Raw genomic sequence first — 17,254 nt, 5'->3', positions numbered from 1 at the left:
AATCCTTTTAAATAACTAGGATTTTTAAAATATAATACTGTTAGTCAGCTTTTCATTGCTGTTACCCAAATCACTGACAAGCACAATTTAGAAGTGGAAGCTTCATTTGGGGTTCCTGATTTCAGAGGTCTTAACCCTTGATCTCCCAGGCCCATTACTCTGGGCCCAAGTGAGGCACCATGGCAGTAGGGCCTGGTGCTCAGAACATGGCATCCAGGAAGCAGAGAGAATGGGCTAAGGCACTAGGGACAAAATATCAAACCCAAAGGCAGGTGACCCCAGTGACCTATTTTCTTTAGCCACACCTCATCTGCCTACACTTAACACACAGTACAGTAGTCCTTTCAAATTATTAATCCATCAAGTTAGTTAATCCACTGATTAAACAGCAGCACTGCTTAGATTGCAGCTCTCACAGTCCAATCATTTCACCTGTAAACATTATTACTTGGTCTCATGAGCTTTGGGGGACACCTCATATTCAAGCTATAACAAATATTAAAATACGGCGCTCCGAATCTCTGTTCTAATTTCACCTCAAGCACTGAAAGGATATAAGTTTTTAGTCAACCCCAACACTGCACTTGACTCTGTTGCAAAATAGAATGAAAAGATAAAACCTATTTACTCACTTAATAAGGTTTCTAGCATAATATGGGTTTGTCATAAGGAAATTTGTGTATCCTAAAACTAACAATGTGATTTATTTACTTTATGGTCTGAGACCTGAAGATCTCAGGACTTTAAAGAATTCTCAGAAAAACAACTCTCCAAATTCCTGGAAAATCACCTGGCCAAAACAGTAGACAACAGTGGCAAATACCAAATGCAAAGATATTAATTTTACCTGAATAAAATAAATCATTTTACTTGAAACAAAGAAAATCAAGTCCTAGATGGAGAAATACAAGAAGGTATGAATCAATTTGGAAAAACCAAAGATTCATGAAAAGTTTTTCGCAGCTAATATGAAGATATAATGAAATACCAAGTCTCTTAGACTGCTTCCTGTAACTTGCAAATAGCGAAGCTAACCTAAAAGAACAAGCAAAGAAGGATATCAAAGGTATTTTGCCAAAAGTCATGCCAAGACAAATATCATAGGATGTTATCACTTGTTAAAGATGCGGGGGCGGTGGAGGGGAGGCCTGGGGTTGTGGCTCAGTGGTAGAGCGCTCGCCTAGCGTGAGGCACTGGGTTCAATCCTCAGCACCACATAAAAACAACATGTTGTGTCCACCTAAAACTTAAAAATAATGCCTGGGCTGGGGTTGGGGCTCAGTGGTAGAGCACTGTGAGGCACTGGATTCGATCTTCAGAACCATAAATAAACATAAATAAAATTAAGGTTGATTTTTTTATTTGTTGTTTGTTTTGAAAGCTGTCTGGTGTGTCCTTAAGTGCTGGGCAATGTCTGTATGTACAAAACATATTCCTCATTAAAAAAAAAAAAAAAAAGAGGCATGAGGATGCTTTACCTTCTTTACAGCCATACTGTGATCTGGATGGTTCATTTTGGAAATAAAAGATTTCAATTTCTTTCTCAATGAAAAAAGACGTAAACTCGGTGACCAAATGACTGGGTTAGGGAGCCTGTGCAGGTTCAGAGACAGGGAAGGTTGCGCGGGGTGGGCAACATGGGTCAGTGAGCGTGCGCGCGCCTGGCCCTAAGCGAGCATGCGCAGTGCCCTGTCTTGGGCGCGGATGCGGAGTTGGGCATAAATGACTGGAGTCCAAAGGAGTTGAGGGAGGTGTGGCGTCGTCTGAGGCGGTTCCTGGGTTGCTGCTCTTTGGCCATCGCTTGCCCGCTATGACTTGGTCTTCCCCGCGTTCTTCAAGCTGTTCCTGCGAGTGCTGTCCTGGAAGGCGACGAGGAGCAGGGAGGCGAGCCGTCTCGGCTCTGATGAGAGTCGCCAGCCTGCCGGGTACTGACGCGGTCACGGCAATGGCCTTTTAGTCCCTTGCAGGTAGGTGCGGTTGCTGTCCCCGCTTTACAGATGTCAGGCCAAGGCCGGGAGACAGGAGGCTGTGTCCATGTCCAGGGTCACATCTGTGGCCCAGAGGTCAGCGCTGCAGGGCAGGAGCACGGGCTGCCGCGCGGAGGACTGGTGGGGCGGGGCCGTTGTTGCCAACCGAAAATCACGGCCTCGAACTTTGCGGAGCCAGGTGCACTTGCGTGGTTCCCACTCCTGCGCAGGAGAGCAGAGCTCCTGCCCTGCAAGAGGGAAGTAGGAAATAATGCCCTTCGTTGCCCTTTTGAGCCGGGGTGGCAAAATTTCTCGAGAAGCAGAAAGGCTCCGCATATGTGTGTTGTTCCGGAGTGTGGAACCAGTGCGGAGCGCCACAGGTGCTTGAAGTCTGCTGGCAAAGGGTGTGGGCAAGGAATAATATCATGGTTCTAAAAAAGTAGATTCTGAAGGGGAAAGGGATTTCAGAACAAGAAATGTGATCTGCTTTCCAGGAACTTTCCAGTTTTCAGGGTCAGGTATTTTGGAGATCATTTCCCTATTATGTGTAGACATGGAAGCCTGATAGCACAAAACTGATGAAAAACACAAGCACTCAGCCAATGAGCTAAATTCCCAGCCCCCCAGTTTCACTTCTTAAAGGCTGTGGGCTTGAATCTTTAATAGGGCAATCTTGCCAAGTGGTGCACTGCCTTCTGCTAAAATACCTGTAGGGATGGATGGGTCAGGGTCATTATGACTTCATGTTGTTTGGTTCTGTCTTTCATTGTTCTGCAGTGATTACAAAATGGTAGTTTCAAGGCCACAGGACTTCTCCTTTTGAGTTTTATCAATGCTCACCATGAACATGTTTGCATCTCTGTTCAGTTCTTTCCCTCTTGGTTCAGTTTCAATGTGTATTGATCTTGTTAATCCACAGATGTACAAATTCTCTTGTTCGAAATTTAGCAAACATGTAGTTTGTTGGTTTATCAGTTGCATATGGTGAGCAGTTTTTTAGCAGCCGACTTTTATTTGTTTGCTTATGTCTTGATGAAGCCAGATTTAAAGTTAGGTAGTCAGTGTAGTTAGGTAAATCGGGTCTAATATCGAGTGAAATCTAAAATGGAGGCCATGCTGGCAATGATTCCGGGAAACGCAGGACAACTCATGGAATGTTAATGAAGTCCCGAAAAGGCCCTAGGCCAAAGTCCACCTCAAAGAAATGTTAATGAACAGCCCCCAGCAAGAAGGTGCTGACTCAGAAGTCCTTCCTGACCAGATTACTTCTTTGGCCCACCTGTGTCCCACCCCTCGGTCCTTCCCACCTACATTCCATCACTGAAAGAACTATAAAAAGGGGAGACAACATCCCTTCCACGGATTCCACCTCTTGGGTCCCCTTCTTCCTCCGGGAGAAGTCTTTTCTGCTGTCCTTTAATAAACTTCTAATTTCTACTCTGACCTTGCCTCAGCGTGCTTCTTTGGTGTTATTCTTCAACATTGGGGAAGCAAGAACTCGTCACCAGTCAACAGCGGTAACATTGAGATGCATTTAAATGGAATATAGCAAGCATAGAATAAGAACAATAACGTGAGTAAGCATGAAAAGTGAAAAAAGAAAGCCATACTCTTTAATTGGTGTATCTTTATATTGATGAAAATTATTATTCACATCAGGCTTACCTTGTTTTGCAAAATATTAACTCCCTTTACTTTTTTGTATCATGTTTTACAGAGCAGTTTCTTAGGTTCCATTTCTGACCCTCCCTGTTTCTGGACAGGTGGATTGGCATTTTGATTTTATATGTCATGCACAAAGGGAAGTTAGATTGTGCTGTTGGAGTTCTCACGGTCCTGCTATCAGTTGTTATAGGTGCCATGTGGGCCATCATGTGTGTCAACATGAAAGGTAAAGAGTAGCCTTTTCTGTTTGACACCTATTCCTTTTCATTTAATAGCCTTATTGAGATGTAATTTCCATGCTATGCAACTCACCCATTTAAAGAGTACAATTCAGGGGTTTTCAGTACATGTCAGAGTTGTGCAGCTATCACCACAGTCAACTTCAGAACATTTTCATCATCTCCAAAAGAAATCCTCTCTTCACTAGTTAGCAGTTATTCCTCATTCCCCCCTCCCCAGTTCACCTAGCCCTAGGCATACACTCATCTGCATTCTATCTCCATCAATTTGCCTATTCTGGACATCATAGAGTTGGAATTATTGACTTTGTGGCCTTTTGTTCTGGCTTCTTAGCTTAATGTTTTCAAGGTTCATTCATCTTATTCATGCTCAGTATCTCCTTCCTCCTTATGGCCGATTAAGGTTACATGGTAAACATTTGGGTTGTTTCCCTTTCTGAACTGTTACCAGTAATGCTGCTATGAACATTTGCATGCAGGTTTTTTTTATAGATATGTGTTTTCATTTCTCCCATCTATGTACCTAGGAGTGCGGTTGCTGGGTCATGTGGTAACTCTGTTTCACATTTTTTAGTAACTGCCACACTGTGAGCAGCTATACCTTTTATTTACCCACCAGCAATGTAGAAGGGTTTTAATTCCTCACCAACACATTTTTATCAGACTTTCTGGTTATAGGTATCCTAGTGAATAGGAAATGGTATCACATGATTTTGATTTGCATTTCTTTGATGACTAATGGTGCTGACCATCCTTTTATGTGCTGTTATTTGGCCATTTTTATGTCAGTTTTGGAGAATTGTCTACTAACATAACAGTATAAACAAGTTTATTTAGCCTTTTATTAATGAGTTAGTTATACTTATTTTGTTCACTCCCCTTTTTTTCATTTTTGATATGGGGATTGAACTCATTTTCTTACACAGGCTAACCACAGTCCACTCCAGTCCTTCCACCTATTCTCAATGATAATTTTTCCTGTATATTCGATATTTCCACAATATTTTTTTTGAAAATACTTCTGGAAATATTGGAATCTTCCCTTCTTTTATTGCTGTGGTTCACAGTGAGCTGAGCATTCTGTAGCTAATAAAAAAGTACATTGGGGGGGGGGGGGCTGGGGTTGTGGCTCAGCGGTAGAGCACTCACCTAGCTCGTGTGAGGCCCTGGGTTCAATCCTCAGCACCACATAAAAATAAATAAAGATATTGTTTCTAACTACAACTAAAAAATAAATATTTATTTTAAAAAGTGCATGGGAAATTTTAAAAATTGCGCAGGCAGAAGGGCTGTGTGACATGTCACCCTCCAAAGGGTGTCAGGATGTAGGCACATGCTTATCAAATTGTGGGTGGCCAACTGGAAGGGTAGTGATACAGTGGGTGATAGAGTGCAGGTCCTGACAGTTTGGGGTAATGGGCTGAAACATGATGCCTACCCCATCACACCCCTGGTCAGAGCCCAGGAGTCCTCTGCAGGTCATGTTGGTGTCATGGGTTGCCTGTCCCACAGCCTTTTCCAAACCAAGCCCTGCTTTGTTTAGTCCATCCCCAGCCCTTAATGCCAAGGGTGTCAAAGAAGCTGACGTGAGCCCAGCTCAGATGATCCCCACATGTGGGTGATTGGTTCAGGAGTGGATGTGGGACCTAGAGTGGGCCACTGAAAGTCAGGAGCATATGCTGGAAGTTTCTAGGGAAGTGCTTCCTTGCTGCTGTAGGAGAGATCAGCATGGCTGTTTTGGGTGGTGTTGTTTCTTCACTCAAACATAGAGGAGGCAGCCCCATGAGAAGCCTGATGCCCATCCACCTCTCACAGCCAGTCTTCTGTACAGCTCCTTCCTGCCTTTAAACCAGATTGAGTTGGATTTTCTGTTATTTGTGGCTAGAGGTATCCCAACTGAACTTAAAACAATGTTTTATAAAAAATGTCAGCTTAATTACTAATTTGTTACAAATAATGAGTATTAAATGTCTCAGTAAAATTATTATTTATATTTCCATGAATACCATAAAAAAGGTAAAAAGCAAACAAGAAAACCCAATAGGATAAAGCATTTGTAACATGAGAAACAAAGAAGCAGTCTTCTCAGTATAGAAGGGCTTTAGCAGTGTCTAGGTATTGAACCCCCAGGCAGACAACATGAGCAGTAGAGAAAGCAAATTCAACTGTATAAAATGTTCAACCTCAATCACAAAATAAAATCTCTTAGTACATTGCTGGATGAGGCTGGATAGAATAGGCAGCTTCCCCCCCGCCCCCCAGTGCCAAGAATGGAATCCAGGTCCTCAGCATGCCAGACAAGTACTCTGCCTTGAGCCACATCTCCAGCCCTCAGGCAGCTCATTTTGTTGGTGAGAAAATAAATTAGCCTGTGGAAGGCTAATATGGTAATGAGATTGTGTGAATCCTTACCCTTTTTTTTTCCCTCTATATTTGACTTGTGCAAAGCAGCACTTGTGGGGATCTTCATCATGGTGCTGTTCCTAGAAATAAAACACCAGAGAGCACTATCTCAAAGGTCACTGGTTAGGTAAACTGTACTTTGTCTATGTCATGGTTTACTGTGCACTTTTCCATGAGAAAGTGATTGCTGGATTTGGACTTATGGCAGGCCTATCCCCCTGTACCTCTGATAGTGTCCATTCCAGAGCAAGCTAGCCCAGAACTACTTTTCACCTCTGCCCTTAGACTGATGACACTGAAACAGGTAAAAAACAAAACAACAACAACAAAAAAAAAAAAAACAGAGAAAATAAGGAACTGGGGCTGTGGCTCAGCAGTAAAGTGCTCACCTAGCCTGTGTGAGGCACTAAGTTCAATCCACAACACCACATAAAAATAAATAAATAAAATAAAGGCATTGTGTCAAACTACAACTAAAATGTTTTTTTAAATAGAGAAAATAAGTTATGAAATTAAAGGGGGATTTCCTATGTACTAAGGTCCAGGATATTGTATGTTATTATGGCTGTTTTCCACAGAATATAATATGTATTGTTTATGTACAGACTCTCCCTGAAGGAGACACAGCTACTGGCTTATTTCTAGGGAAGGGAACTGAAGACTAAGGGTTCAATGGTGGGATAAATGCTTAAAATTTACTTTGTTATTATTATCATAATCACCATTATTTTGTATACTAGGGATGGAACCCAGGGCATTATGCTGCTAGGCAGGTGTTCTACCACTGAGCTACATACGCCTCAGCCCTAAAATTGGGTTTTTACCTACTTGACCTATTTGAACTTTTTACCCTTTGTTTGCATTACCTGCGCTGAATCAGCGAGGTTTCCCTTCTACAAGTTTTAGTTTCAGGTCTACTTTTTAAATAATTAACACATTGTTAAATCTTATTCTTGGTATGTGTATGACTTCCATTGCCCTTTTTGTTTCATTAGTCAAGTCTCAATAATCTATCGCTTGAGCATGAAGTCAATGTATTTAGCTTTGGGCTGATATTTCTCTTTAAAAGAAATATCACACATTGTAGAGGGAGCATTTGGAACAAATATAATTCAGTCATCTGTATTCAAAGGACCAATCCTCTTTTTCTTGGTTATAAATATATGTAAGCAAGTGTTTTGGGGAACATTCTTGAGATTATTATGGTCATTTCTTTTCTTTTTTATTATTTTGAGTGCTTCTGTTTGTGTCTGTCTGTCTGGGAGCTGGACCCTGGGGCACTCGTCCACTGAGCCATATCTCCAACCCTTTTTATTTTATATTTGGAGATGGGGTCTCTCTAAGATGCTGAGGCTGTCTTTGAACCTGCAATCCTCCTGCCTCGGCCTCCCAAGTCATTGGGTTTACAGGCATGTGCCACTCTTCCTGTTTCTTTTTGGATTTAAGAACCTCCCAGATGAAATCCTGTAGTTGTCACTGAGTGAGAGGTTTAAATGGAAACCTCTGTTGTCTTTGCTACTATGTTTTCACAGAGAACGTCCGTGATAGATGAAGGCTGCCATTCGCCATGTTTGGTTTTGGTGATGAGACATCATCGTCTTCTTTTCTGCCTTTGAGCCTCAAGAGCACTTGCTTATCTCCAGCCACAGAAGATGTATGCAGTGACCAGAGGCATTGAAGCTCACGATTCTGTGACACAGGCCTCTTTGTTTCTCTGCCTTCAGTGACTGTGCCTGATGCAGGACCATAGGTCACTTGAAGTAGACAGGTGAGGATGTTGCACCACAGCTGTGCTCCTTGGTAGTGGGTCATTGCATCAAGGCACTTACTGCAGAGGCCAGGTTCATACCTGCTTCTTTATCTCGAGAGGAAAGTGAATGTCCAAATAAAGATGCCTTCCCAGGCAGGTGTAACTATGGAAAGGGACCTTCAGTGTCTCATATCTTTTCTGGAAACTTGATCTGAAGCACTCTATTTTTCTTCTTATATATATATATGTGTATTTCATTAATGCAGCATCTGTAGCTGTTGTCACTTTTGGTATTTTTAGCCCAGGTACTTCAAATAATGTCAGGATGGACGGTGTTAGGTGGGTCCTTGTTGAGAATCCCTGCTCTCCTGGAGGCAGTGTGCAGGTACTGTTTTCTGTTCTCATGGGAGGGCTATTAAGGGATCTGTTTTTACAGGTCTGCACCCTTTATCTGTTCGAGAAAGAGAAGGCTGTTAGAATAAATATTTTAAGAGCTGGGGGCAGTGGCGCATGCCTGTGATCCCAGTGGCTCAGGAGGCTGAGGCAGGAGGATCATGAGTAGTTCAAAGCCAGTCTCAGCAATGATGAGGTACTGAGCAACTCAGGGAGACCCTGTCTCTGAATAAATCTCAAAAAAGGATTGGGGATGTGACTCAGCGGTCAAGTGCCCCTGAGTTCAATCCCTAGTACCCTCTCCCCTGCTTAAAAAAAAAAAAAAAGGATTAATTACTTTATAAAATCTGTTTGTGTGTCGAAAATAAGTCCAGGGGTTGCCTAATATTTTAAAAATGAGACTCTAGATAAGTAATTCTAACAGCAGATAATTTTTGGAATTAAATGCCATTTCTTTACCATGTCATTCTTTACATCTTTGATTTTTTTTCACTGTTGTTTTTGTTTTAATCATATGGCATTTTTATTTTGCTTGAATTAGTGTTTATCCTTGCTTTTTCCCAAAAGGAGAGAGTTGATGTTTTACATCGTATTTAAGCACACAGGCCTCTTCTGATACTTGGATTTGTTTTAAAAATACAGTAAAAATGTCAGGTCTCAATGTTGGCTTTTTCAAAGGGTCTCACACATCAGAATTTTTCACTTCTGAAACTAGAGGTGTTGCTCAGTGGTAGAGCCCATGCTTAGCATAAACAAGGCCTTGGGTTCCATCCTCAGCATGAAACAAAAAAGAATAGTTCAGTTTCCCAGAGTGAGGACCACATGTCAAAGAGCCTAGGTCAGGTAGACCTACATTATATTTTAGAAAGTACCTCTTATGCTGTCTGAGCCTTAGTTTTCTCATTTGTACAGTAGGTAATGATTAACCTACAATTTGTGAGGCTTAAAAAAAAACAGACATACAGGGTTTAGGATGGTGTTTAGAACAAAACAGTCTCCTATAAGTGTGGAGCTTGTTTTCTTGGATGCTAGAACCTGGGGGACTGCATCCTGTTTGCCTGGGACAGCCCTGTGGTGTGCTTGTTGCCCCAGCATGATTATTAACAGTGCCCCCTTTTGCTCTCAGAAGTCTCCCCATTTGGGCAGTGATTACATGTACACCCCAGTTAGAACCCAAAAGTAGCTTTAACCCCCATTGAAGCTGAGAAACAAGTCAAGCTTTTTGTCATGAGTCAGGCTTCATTTTGTCAGTTGCTCTTCAGTGTGTGCAATGTTTACCAAGCACAAGTGGGAGGAATCCGAGGTAGGTGTGGGTGTGCACAGATGTGTGCCCCCTTAGCTGTATTTGTGTGAAAGGGAAGCTCTTCTCTGAGGAGGCAAGTGAGCCATTGGTTATTTTCTGTATTTCAGAAACCATTTGTAACCCTGCATCACAGAAGTCAATGTCTATGATGTTGTACATCCACCCAGCACTCTTTATATCAGAGATTGGTCTAGGCTTCTCTGCATAGTGGTCAACTTCCAGTGTGACAGGACTGTGTGAATGGCATTGTGGCAATCGCCATTGTCAGATGAGGTTTTCCGTCTTCTCATTTAGTTTCTTCTCATCACAGATGCATTTGAGAGTCAGGTGAACAAGTCTTTCTGAGGAACACGACAGGTAGCCCAGTGTCAAGAGGGCTTCTTAACAGTGTTAAAATCAGACTGAGTGACGTACTGGTTTGTATATGAAAAATAATTCATATTACCTTATGCATTTATTGACTTTTTATTTCTTACTGGTTCTTGTTTTTCTGCATTCCCTCTCTTGTAAGAAGGAAGAATAGAGCTGGGCACAGTAGCACAGTGTTATAATCTTAGTGGCTATGGAAGCTGATACATGAGTAGTCCAAGTTCAAAGTCAGCCTCAGCAACTTAGTGAGGCTTTCAGCAACTTAATGAGGCCCTGTCTCAAAATTTTTAAAAAAATTTAAAAAGAGCTTGGAGTGTGTTCAGTGTTTAAGTACTCCTGGGTTCAATCTGTATTATAAAAAAAAAAAGAAGAAGAAGAAGAAGAGGAAGAATACAGACAACCAAAGCAAAGGCAAAAACAGGGTTTTCTAAGATGAACAAAATACTAAATTTATATAGCATTGCAAAACCTAAATTAAATGAATACTAAGTTTTTGGAATGTTTATGCTCTGGAAGTGAGAAACAAAAGATATCTGTTGTGTAGAAACAAAAAGAGAAACAAAGAAAAAAGTGATTTTCCTCTGGGGCCTGGCAGTAGGGTTTCTGATCATTCCTCCTCAGATTGATGAGCCTCCATTCATTTTGAAATGAGGCATTTGAACCTTTCACCTGTTTTACAGTATGTGTATGACTGTGTAAATGAAATTTAAACTTCTTGCAAAGTTGGGGTAACTTTTCCCTACATCCTTTTCTTTTGACATGTTCTGATTCTTATTTTCTCCTGAATGTCTCCCTCATCCTGTATTTTATAGAACTACTTCCCTAGTAAGCAAGACATCTTGCTGGCCAGGAAGGCCACCAAGGGGATTGTGGAACATTACTTCATTATTTTTAAAAAATCCCTTTTAAGATGGTGGTGTGAGTAGCCGCTGGTCTCAGTGCCTAAATTAGTTCCAGTGCTTTGATGGGAACATGTCAATCCTGTTCATGGTGTCCTCTTGTGAAAACAAACAGGCACACGTGGCGGACAGGCACAGCAACTAGTGAAGGGAGTCATTGAACATCTTTGAGACCATCCTCAACAAGTTCTTCTTCAATGTCTCCATAATTTTTTTCCTCAAGAAGATGGACCTCCTAGTAGAGAATGTGAAGATGGGCAGCCTCAGGAAACACTTCCTGAATTTCAATGGTGACCCTCCTCAACTGGAGGACATCCAGCTATGCCTGGTCCAATGTTTTGACAGAAGGAGGTGAAACCACAGCAAGCTGCTGATCCCCATTTCACTTCCGCCATAGACACCGAGAACATCCACTTCATGTTCCATGCTGTGAAGAACTCGATCCTGCAGGAGAACCTAAGGGACGTAATGATACTTTGAGAGAGGAAGCCCCCTCATGCCTTTTTGAGGCTGCCTGCATGGCTATTAGTGCTTGTGGCCTGTGTGGTTCTGCAGGGCTTCTTGGACACATCTGTATTACACCTGGGTCAAGAAAGCTGGACTCCAGCCCAGCCATGAGCTCTAGGCAAGAGGACATGGGAACTCCATGTGAGCTTCTGATTCTGGGGACTGGTGAAATACTGAAATCCCCGTGCTCACCACTTTGGTGTTAATCTGCAGTACCAACAAAACAGCCTCTTTTTTTTTTTTTTTACAGAAACTCTATTCCTTTCCAGGCACAGTTTAATCAAGAATTGTGTGCTCAGCCACCTTCCCTCAATGAGTGAATTTTACACCCATGGTGGGTAGTTTAACAGGTTTTGAACATGTGATTTCTACAAATCTATTAAAAGTTTCCTTAAACGACATTTGTCTTCCTGGGTTGTCACCTCCCATCAATGTGCCAGTTCCCACCACACAGACTGCTGCCATACAGTGTGCCCCCGAATGAGACAACCTACTGACCTGTGTCAAAGCAGAACAGTGCACTTGGGGTGGATCTTGAGTGCAGGGTTACAGGTTTCCTGGATAATTCTCTACCTTTGACTGGTGCCTCTCCTAAAGCAGAGGTCTCCTACAGACCTCGATGTGGACAAAATGCGTGTGTCAGGAACATACGTGGGCAAGTGAGGTAAGTGGGTGCCCCAGTGCACAGCTCTGGCCCAGCCCCTCTCCTGCCTTTCCTTCACTGTGCCATCTTCTACCCTGGTGCTGACCACCCTGGCACTTCTTCATCACACCTAGACAGTCTTACATCCTACCCGGTGTTCATTCAACAAGAGTCAGTCATTTTTCAACTTAATAACTATCACATGCTCAGACCTATAAGTGTGGGTGAAATATGAGAAGTCAGCAGGACCAAGGCAGAAAATGCTACAGGTGACAAGAGCATAAACACATGAGGTTCCACATGTATTAGTATTAGTATTCCACCTAAAACTAGCCTCCCCTGTCTGTTAATAACATAAAAGCCTCAACTCTGGCTCTCAAAAATATGGAATTGATGTGAGCATTGATGAAGTGACCAGTCTAATAGGTCTTTCTAAAACCTCCAGTAGATGAGCAAAGATGGGAGGCTGGATGCTCAATATATGGATATCTGTAGGGACATGTAGCCAGGACTCCCAGCCTGTCCTCACCTGTCACATTCCACATGACAAAAACACTCAGGGTCACTCCAGGTGAACTGGGCTGTATGAAATAATCACACAAGGGACAGAGATACCTTTTTCTTTGGGGTCCTGTGACGGCTCCTCCGACCTTAAGGGTCCGCAGAAAGAGAGAGCAAGCACGTGCTGAACCCTTTTATTGAGGAGAAGCCATTCAAATGAGGCATGGGGTCAGGTTTCAGGGGTGTGAGTCTAGATTCATGATGTCTGCTGTCAGCAGGTTGACTGACATCTAGGAAGGCCATACCCAATGGCAGAGCAAGAGAAGGAGACACACAAAGGGAGTTTCCATGGAACTTTCTATCCCAAACAGGGCAAAAGGGTAGTATTACAAAGGAATAGGTAAGCGTAGCTCAATCCAGGGGGTGACACGCCTACATCTGAAGACACGCCCTCAAACTTCCTGGACCAGGGCAATGTCCTGGTCACTACAATGACTGGTCAAAGTCTCTCCACTCCAGGATGGAAGGCGTGAATCATTCAGAGTGGCTCCCCACACTCAACAGCACAGCAGCAGCATCTTGGAGGAGTCCTTGCACAGGGATGAGTGGAACATCCACTGCCACAAGCAGTGCCTTGCATGAAAAACTGTCACACAAGGAGGAACGGCCACCTTGTAGAGGGACTCCCGTGGGAGCCTTGCATTCTAAACAGGAAGGAAGTACTGATTGAGTTGAAATGACGATTTCTCTCATTTTCACTTACACTTCTAATTTGGGCTTCAGCAGTTATTGATATGAGATATAATAGGGAAACACTCTAGAAAATCTGAATAACATAGAACATATTGTGTGTCAGTCACCAGTGATCTCAGTACTAATTCCTGAATTTAGGTGGACTTAAAAACAGTGCCCTGTGGGCAGACAAAATTGCCACACACAAGGTCTGTCATAGGCAGATGCTGCAGCCAGGGAAGGGCACTTATCTTTGCACCCTCCTCTGCCTTTTGCAAGCACCACTCCTGCTTGGGGTCCATGACTCTCAAGAGCCCCATGTAAAGTGAATGTTTCAGGGAGATGTGATGGGAAGGCAGACACAGCAGCAGGATTGAGGAGGGAACTCAACATTTAAACCACTGTGTATTAGACCATATGCTTACGACAGCGTAATTCTAGCCTAATTCTACCTAATTCTAGCCTCCTCTGTCTGTTAAATAACATCAGAAGCCTCAACCTAGGCAGGTGTTGGAAGAAACAGGAAGTCATGTTCCTGCTCCCTAAAGGCCACCTGAGGAGGAGTGGCTTCCAAGTTGATCCAAATTGCTAGGCATGGCAGGTGAGTGTGTGTGCACATGCCTCAAAGTCATGGTTCTTGTGAGCTCCCACTGACTACTGACCAGTGACAGCCCCTGAAACAAACTCACAGATGGTGGTAAAGTTTATAAACAAACAGAAGGTGCACCTACAGCATGGGCCCCAGTGGGGCAGACATGTCACTTTAGCCAAGAATTGGCATCTGTGCTACAACCAGAAAACCATGCATGCATGGAGGAAAGACACCCTACACCAGGGAGGGTATGGGTGGGACACAGTGTTAAGACAGCACATGCTGTGAGGGGTGAGACATTGTGGCTGGGGCCAGAGGAGGAACGGAGAGCCCAGGTGTAATGGCCTGGCCCATATTAGAAAGTGCAGTGTTCACTTGCAGGCCCAGGTAGTAGCATCTGGGGTGGCCTTGCTCATGGGCCTGGCTGCTCTGCTTTATGGTTAATATGGAGAGCTGGGATCATCTGGAAGAGGGTCTGAGGGTGGACAGGCTTGTAAGTTACCCTGGTGGAGCTGTTCCTTGCGGGAAGCAGGTCTTTGCAACCCACCAGTTTTTTGTGAGTGTTCTGGTTGCCTCTGACCATCACTAGGAGTCTGGGAGTCAGGGATTAACTGAAAACCCAGTAACTCCTAGATAATTCTTGGAAATTCGTTTTTAAATCAAACCCCTGACTTAAGCTTGTTTTTGTTGTCTTCTTACCAAGAAGCTAAGTTCAAAAAATAAGCCTGTTATTTTGGATTCTTGTGGATTGAGGTGACGTTGGGAGAAGAAAGAACAGTCAGCCATTCCCACTGGCTCTTTGCATTTATTCTAGTAGTTTTAAAAAGCTGGGATCCTTTACATGAGGCAGTGGGCTTTCCCTGATTCCTCAATTATTCAGGAGTGTGTGTCTTTGGTAACCTGTTTTTTTTTTAATTTTTATTCTAATTTGTTATATATGACAGCAGAATGCATTATAATTCATATTACATATGTAGAACACAATTTTTCTTTTCTCTGATTGTATACAAGTATATTCACACCATTCATGTCTTTTTCATATATGTACTTAGGGTAGTGATGTCCATCTCATTCCACCATCTTTTTTTACCCCCTTGCCCCCTCCCTCCCTCTCCTTCCCCTTTGCCCTATCTACAGTTTGTCTATTCCCATGTTCCCCCTCCGAACCCCACTTTCCATGCTCCCCCTCCTTATATCAGAGAAAACATTCAGCATAAGGTTTTTTGGGATTGGCTTACTTCACTTAGCATTATATTTTCCAACTCCATCCATTTACCTGCAAATGCCATGATTTTATTCTGTTTCACTGCTGAGTAATATTCTGTTGTGTTTATATATACCACATTTTTTAATCCATCTACTGAAGGACATCTAGGTTGGTTCCACAGTTTAGCTATTGTGAATTATGCTGCAGTAAGCATTGATGTGTCTCTGTCCTTGTAGTATGCTGTTTTTAAGTCCTTTGTGTATAGACAGAGGAGTGGGTCAAAAGGTGGTTCCATCCCCAGTTTTCCAAGGAATCTCCATACTGCTTGGTAGCCTGTTATTTTAAGGTCTATAAATTCCTTGGTTTTCATTGAAACCAGGTCCCTCTGTATTTCTTCCATCTTTCAGGATCAGGCTCACAGAAGACCCCAGTTCTGGGAGCCACTCTGTGTGGGCCTCTCCCTAGGACAGCACCTATGTCCTCCTGGTCTGGCCAGAGTGTGCCAGGGGAGCCCCAGAGAAGGCAATCTCCATCCTCCAGATCTGAGCACGTCCTCAGGAAACCCTGCTGCTCCATCCACTGAGTAGCAGCATCCCTTCTGGGTACTCACCCTCTCTGTAGGAGCAAGTCCACAGAGCTGCAGCAGCCCCAGGCTCTGTTGTGGTTCTTGTGTCAGTGGACACTGGCCAACATTACAACACTGGAATATTTCTTTGAGCAGAGATACTGGCCCTGGGTCAGCTCCATGGCTCTTAGAGTCCTTGGGCCATCCCAGGACATGTGTGAAATCTTGTCCTGCATAGCTCCTCCCCTACTACAGTTATTGTCCTCCCAGGTCCCTGAGCCCTGTCCTAAGAAAAGATTGACTGCCCTCAAGGGCCAACCATTTCAAGGAGCACCATGGGAGGAGAAGCTACACCCACCACCTTAGCCCTCAGAGCTTACCCAGGGTCTGTTGAACACCACACCCCCTCAACTGGATAAAATTATAAAAGTTCCCATCAGATGGTTGAATGAGCCCCAGACGAAGGACATAAATGAGAAATCAAATCCTTTCACAACCAGAGCTGTCCTTCAATTCCCATTTTACAGCCTCACCAGGATAATAAGAGCTGCCTCCAACCAAGCCCTTTGCCTGGGCCCCCATGACTGGGCAGCTGGCCCATGCAGGTTGTCTCCACAGATGATAACCATACCAGCTGCCATGTTCTGCAGCGACATGTTTCTTTGACTCTTCCTGTGCTGTCTCTCCCTCAGTGTCCTCCCCATGTTTCATGTTTCCACTCTTCAATTTAGGATCTGCCACTTTCTCTGTTTTTTTTTTTTTCCTACGTGAAAAATAATTGAACTGTTTTCTTTTCCCCACAGGTCAGAAATTTGGTCAGTTGATGACAACCCTGTTAAACACAGTTTGTCCGCAAACAGTCCAGAATGACATGAGCATATGTGTTATTAAGGTAAGAAGAATTTTATCCTCATTACATTTCCCCACAAAATACACTGTACTGTGATCTTCAAAGGCACATAGCACATGTGCTGTCTTAAAATGCACACTTAATTTAAAATGACAAACATGTCAAGGCAAGTAAAAAAATAGCAGCTCAATATTTACAATAATGATGATTAAACATCAAATGAAAATTTTATATTTACAAGACTTTGGGGTGTTACCACTGAGCTATCAATGTAAGTGATATAATAGATTCAAAGATTAAAAACCTCTTTAAATTAAAAATATTTATGTACATAAACCTGTTATAACACTCATCACAAAACTAATGAGGAACAGTAAGTTTTCAAAACAGAAACTCTCTCAAAACTATTTAACATGAGTATAGTTCAAAATACACCAATAACATTAAAACTCTAGGAAAATCCTATGGTTCTCATTTCAAGTTTTAAAGTAATTCCCTCCCACAGCCCCTACATGCCTATTCAAAACATTCTAGGCTGTGACCACTGAATATATAAAATACAGGCAGGATCATTTACCTCAGAAACAATTTTTATTCAACGTCTATCTAAAATGTCAGAGGTGACTGGGGAAAATGGAACCAGAATGAACTCAGCAAATATTAAAAAAT

The 17,254-nt window shown here is 42.8% G+C and overlaps 1 pseudogene; it reads left to right on the top strand.

Moving 5' to 3' along the window:
- The first annotated feature begins 9,687 nt into the window (after positions 1-9,687).
- Positions 9,688-14,089, top strand: LOC124098781 (guanine nucleotide-binding protein subunit alpha-12-like; annotated as a pseudogene).
- The last annotated feature ends 3,165 nt before the right edge of the window (positions 14,090-17,254 follow it).

This window comes from Marmota monax, unplaced genomic scaffold (genome assembly GCF_021218885.2).
Source record: "Marmota monax isolate L192 unplaced genomic scaffold, Marmota_monax_Labrador192_F-V1.1 WCK01_AAM20220418_F8-fsc00148, whole genome shotgun sequence".
Taxonomy (NCBI): domain Eukaryota; kingdom Metazoa; phylum Chordata; class Mammalia; order Rodentia; family Sciuridae; genus Marmota; species Marmota monax.
Note: the sequence above shows the minus strand (reverse complement) of the source record. Positions and strands in the feature narration are given on the sequence as shown.